Below are 6,000 nucleotides of genomic sequence, written 5' to 3' on the forward strand. Positions count from 1 at the left end.
TGCATGCTCAACACTATCCATCACATGCATGCTCAAAATAGTTATGCAAAAAGTATGACTTAGTGGAATGGGTACGTATTTAGTGACCAAATGTTTCATGATTTACAGTTTCCTAGTAAATATGTAAAATGAATCATGATATGTCTGGAAATAGCAACCTATTTAATTGTTATTAATGGTAAACCTGGTAAACCTTTCGTTGCAAAGAAGGTACTGAGATGGGAGGATTCAATTCCCCTTACCTATATAGTCATGAAATACTTTTGCAGATCTTTTAAGAAAATGGCTACAAACACAGAATTCACATACCACTCAAAATTTGCCAAAACATAGATCATTCAGCTTTGATGTGTTGATGACTTCTTGTTATTCTACAAGGGTGAGCTGAAGTCCATTTAGATGTTGTCTAATTGCTTCCGTTCCTTTTCTAAAGTCTCTGATTTGGTAACCAATCTAAGCGAAAATTCTGCATATTTTGGTGGGATGCAGCATGTCTTGCAATAACAAATTCTTGATCTACTTAGCTACTTCAACCGTGAAATTCCTTTCAGGTACCTAGGTGTATCTTTAAGCTAAAAATGATTTTCGACTGCCCAATGCTAACCCCTATTATATAAGATGCTTAGTAGAATCACAAACTGGACTACCAAAATTCCTATCGTATGCAAACGGGGTACAATTAGTCAAGAGTAACCTTTTCTCTATACAAACATACTAGTCACAAGTATTTTTACTTCCTAAGAAGATTCTCAACCAAATTAATTTAATTAGTTTATAGAAGATTCCAATGTAGAGGAAAGAAATGGGATCAAGAAAAGCATTACTAGCATGAGATACATTTTTTCAACCTCTTACATCTGGAGGCGTAAATTTTATTGAATTAAAAACGTGAAACAAAGCTGCATTTGGTAAGCATCTATTGAACTTAAGTAAGAAAAAGGACAAACTCTAGGTCCTTTGGCTACATGCATACTATTGGAAAGGAGATCCTATATGGAAGGCAAACTGTAACCAGGCATCATGATTCCTGAATAAGATAATTATGGCAAACAAGCACTTGGTATAGGCTGGAATCTCCATAACAAAATTGTTGAGCATGGAAGAATTTTCCATCAAGACTATCTACATGAAGCTGAGGGGAGATCATACCAAAGTGGTTTGGAGAAGATTGGTATGCAATAATTATGGTGCCCTAAAATGAATATTCATACTAAGATTGTTAGTGTATGGTGGGATGTACACGAGGGATATGCTAGCATAATGGGAGAGTAATACAAGTCAAAATTGTCCCATATGTCAATAGGAAAATGAAAGTGTCTCACACTTATTCTTCAAGTACAAAGTGACTTTGTGATATGGAGAAAGCTACTCATGTGGCAAGGTATACATAGACTGCACTACTGGAAAGGAAATAAATTGGGCTATAAATTATTTTATGGTGGAAGGGGCTCAAGAAGAAGTATACAACGTGTCTTTAGCTGGATGTATTGGAGGACAAATGCTAAAATATTAGAACAGGTGCATCAATAAACAATGTACCTGTTGGAAGAACTACGTGTTGGTAGGAGCAGGACCGGAAACTGGGGCCTTCTATCTAGTTAGACAGCAACTGCTTATCTCTTTTATTTGTGATGTACAGATTATTATTTTTGTAATAAAATCTTTTAGTTACAAAAAAAAAAAAATTAATATAGTTCGGCCTATTGACCTACATATGAACAATTCACTAATAAAAAAGATACATAAATATTGAGAGAAAATTCTCCTTCTAAAGAAGTTTCTCCAGCCTAAAGGACTACATTATGCATATTGTTGTTATAAAGTGAGGAGGAAAGATTTTCAATTTATAGAGGTCTAAAATCTTTTCCTCCAAAAAAAGAATTAGTCAAATATGGAAGATTTATATATTTTTCAAGAAAACAAAAATTAATTATGGTAATTGCTCTGACGTTCCTTCAAATCAGATAAGAAAATTGGGGCAAACGCCACAGAGTTCTCCTCTTGGCTTAAATTTTCTGATAAACTAAATTTGATCCACAATCTTTACATTATCTTCAATATAATGCTGCTGCTTGCCATTTTAAAAACTAAGACTTAAATATTATTGGATAAAAAAGGTTTACAAATAACTTTAAAATATTTATTTTTTTATTTTTAAAGATGCAACATCAAGAGTGTTGAAAATATTATTGAAAAATTTTCGCCTCAATTCTTCAACATAGTCAACATGTCGCAACTAAAACTGAACCTACATTGAGTCTATCTTCGATCTCACCCTGATACAATTTATTGAAATTGGAATATTCAGGTGTCATGCAGAAATTAACTATACCATGTTAAAAAAGACATCACATATTTTTAGCATAAAGTTTAATATATCAAAAGTAGCCAAAGAAAACTTGACTTCGGTTGGAAATATCTATTGGGTTGGGTCCACCCATAAAGGGTGTTAATTAGCATGTTAACCTATTAACTTGTCTTCCTCCTTAACCCTAACCCTTAGGGGTCGTTTGGTATGCGGACAAAATTATCCTAGGATTATAATCCTGGGACTAATTTATTCATCTCTTGGAACTAATTTATCTCATCTAGGAGATGGGATAAAATAATCCCAGGATTAATGGGATAAGATGGGATATCCACCTTTAAGTTTGAGATGCACTTTATACTTTTTTGGTACAAGATATAAATTTATCCAAGGATAAATTTATACCTTCTAACAAACATGGTACAAAATTAATCACAGCTAGTGCTGGGATATCCCAGCTAATACTGTGTACCAAACGACTCCTTATTGTATAAATACACCATTATGGGTGTAGGAAAAGAGAGGTTTTCCCACTATAATATGACGGCTAGGGTCAGCTTTCTATTAGACAAAAACATTTTGCATCTTCCTACGATATTTAGCCTGTAAACAAAAGGAATTCATATGCTTTGTGAGATTCCCGATGACCAGTGACACGAGTTGTGGTTGCTGCAGATCCGCTTTCGCAAAGGAGAAACTTATAAATCTTCAACACTAATATTTATGATTCAAATATTACATTGGTATCAGAGCCATAGGCTCGTGTTCCGATGGTTGACATGATTAGTATGCCAAGCGTATTAATTAGGGTTTAACATTAAACCCGTAACTTAATTATATTATTTTATGTCTGTAACTGTCTAGTTTCTTGATGAAACCTTAGGGCTTTTGAAGATCTCGAGAGCTTTCCGATGATATGTACATCATAAAATTATAGTTTGTTAATAGAGTTTTTAAGATCTAAGGTTTTATGATCACGATTTTAACCCCAAAAATTCAATAATTCCAATTTCTTGCATTTTTATGCTAATTGACTTGGGTAATCTGTTACCCATATATTTTTGAGCAAAACAACATAATCAAGTGTGATTATCATTGAAAAAATTGGATCGAATTTTAAAGAAAATCCGATAGGGTTTTGTTTAAAAATCGATATTTGATCATATAGGTCATTTTTTGAATGGTTTTCTTGAAATTGATGATCCAATTAATTCCTAAAATACGTTTAGGACTTATATCATTATTATAAACAAATAACAAAATGCATTGTATGGCCGGAAAATACTTTTTATGATCATATTTTTATAAATATGGTTCGGCCAATTGACCTACATATGAACTATTTACTAGTAAAAAAAGTATAAAAATATTGAGAGAAATTCACCTCCTAAACAAGTTTCTCCAGCCTAAAGGACTATATTATTGATATTGTTGTTGCAAAGTGACAAGGAAGGATCCTCAATTTATAGAGATCTAAGACCTTTCCCTCCAAAATGAATTAGCCAAATATGAAAGTTTTTTTTTTTTTTGAGAAAAGTAAAATTAATTATGTTAATTGCAAGTAAAATTAATTATGTTAATTGCTTTGATAATCTTTCAAATAAGGTAAAAAAATCAGGGAAAACACCTCATCTCATCTTGGCTTAAATTTTATGATAAACTAAGTTTTGTCCGCCGTCTTTACTTGATCTTCGATATTTGGATGCTGCTTGGCATTTTAAAAAATAAAATAAAAATATTATTGGATAAAAAAGGTTTAAAAATAAATTAAAAATATTTTATTTTTAATTTTTAAAGATGCAATAACAAGAGTGGTGAAAATATGATTGACATTTTTCTCTGCAAATCTTCATCACTGTCAACATGTCGCAACTAAAATTAAACCTACCTTGAATCTGTCTTCGAACTCGCTCTGATACCATTTATTGAAACCAGAATAATTAGGTGTCACGAGGAAACTAACTATACCATGTTAAAAAAGACATTACATATTTTTAGCACAAAATTTAATATATCAAAAGTAACCAAAGAAAACTCTACTTCTGTTAGAAATATCTATTGCGTTGGGTCGACTCATAAGGGGTGCTAATTAGCCCGATAGCCCTTTAGCTTGTCCTCTTTCTTAACTCTATCCCTTAGTGTATAATACACCATTATGGGTGTAGGAAAAGAGAGTTTTCCCCATTAAAATATGACGGCTAGGGTTAGCTTTACAGTAGAGAAAACTGTTCTGCATGTTCCTGGGATAATATTTATATTATCAGGACAAAAGGAATTCATCCGCTTCGTGAGCATTCCCGACAATCGGTGACACCAGTCGTGGTTGCTACAAATCCCTTTCTTTAAAGGAAAAACTCGTAAGTCTCCTAAACTAGTATTTCTAATTCAAAAATTACATTGGTATCAGAGCCATAGGCTCGTGTTTCGATGGTTGACATGATTAGTTTGCAAAACGTATTATTTAGGATTTTAATGTTAAACCCGTAAATTAGTTGCATTATTTCATGTATTTAAATGTCTAGTTTTTCATGAAACCTTTGGGCTTTTGAGGATCTCGTCGAAAGGTTTTTGATGATATGTGGATCCTAAAATTTGACCTTATAGTTTGTTAGTAATTGAATTTTTAAGATATACAGTTTTATCATCACGACTTTAATCCTAAAAATTCAATAGTCCCAATTTCATGCAATTTTTGTGCGAATTGACTTGGGTAATCTGTTACCCATATATATTTTTAACGAGACTACATAATCAATTGTGATTATCATCAAAAAAATCGGATCGAATTTTAAAGAAAATCCAATAGGGTTTTGATTTCAAATTGGTATTTGATCATATGAGTCATTTTTTTGAATGGTTTTCTCGGAATTGGTGATCAATTAAATGCTAAAATATGTTTAGGACTTAAATCAATATTTTAAACAAATAAAGTTGGGCTGAAAAATACTTTTTATGACCATAGTTTTTAATATGGTTCGGCCAATTGACCTACATATGAATAATTCACTAATAAAAAAGGAATAAAAATACTGAAAGAAATTCTCCTCCTAAACAAGTTTATCCATCCTAAAGGACCACATTGTGGATATTATTGTTGTAAAGTAAGGAGGAAGTATCCTCAATTTATATAGGTCTAAAACGTTTTCCTACAAAATAATAAATTAGCCAAATATGGAAGATTTATATATTTTTTTCAGAGAAGTTCAAACTTGTTATGGTAATTGCTTTAACGTTCCTTCAAATAAGATAAGAAAATCAAGGAAAACACCTCATAACTCTCCTCTTGACTTAAATTTTCTGATAAACTAAATTTGACCCACCATCTTTACATTATCTTCAATATAACGTTACTGCTTGTCAGTTTAAAAAATAAGATTGAAATACTATTGGGTAAAAAAGGTTTACTGATAATTTAAAATATTTTATTTTTATTTTTGAAGTTGCAACATCATGAGTGTTGAAAATATGATTGAAAATTATCTCCGCATGTCTTCATCACCGTCAACTTGTCTAAACTGAAACTGAACCAACCTTAAGTTTGTCTTAGACCTCGCTCTGATACCATATATTGAAACCAGAATAATCTAATATCACGCAGAATATAACTATACCGTGCTAGTTCTTTGTTTGGTTCATTGGATTAAAGGTGGTATATTCCATTAATAACCCAAAGCATGTGTTTGGTTTGAAGT

Source organism: Lycium barbarum, chromosome 4, assembly GCF_019175385.1.
Source record: "Lycium barbarum isolate Lr01 chromosome 4, ASM1917538v2, whole genome shotgun sequence".
NCBI lineage: Eukaryota > Viridiplantae > Streptophyta > Magnoliopsida > Solanales > Solanaceae > Lycium > Lycium barbarum.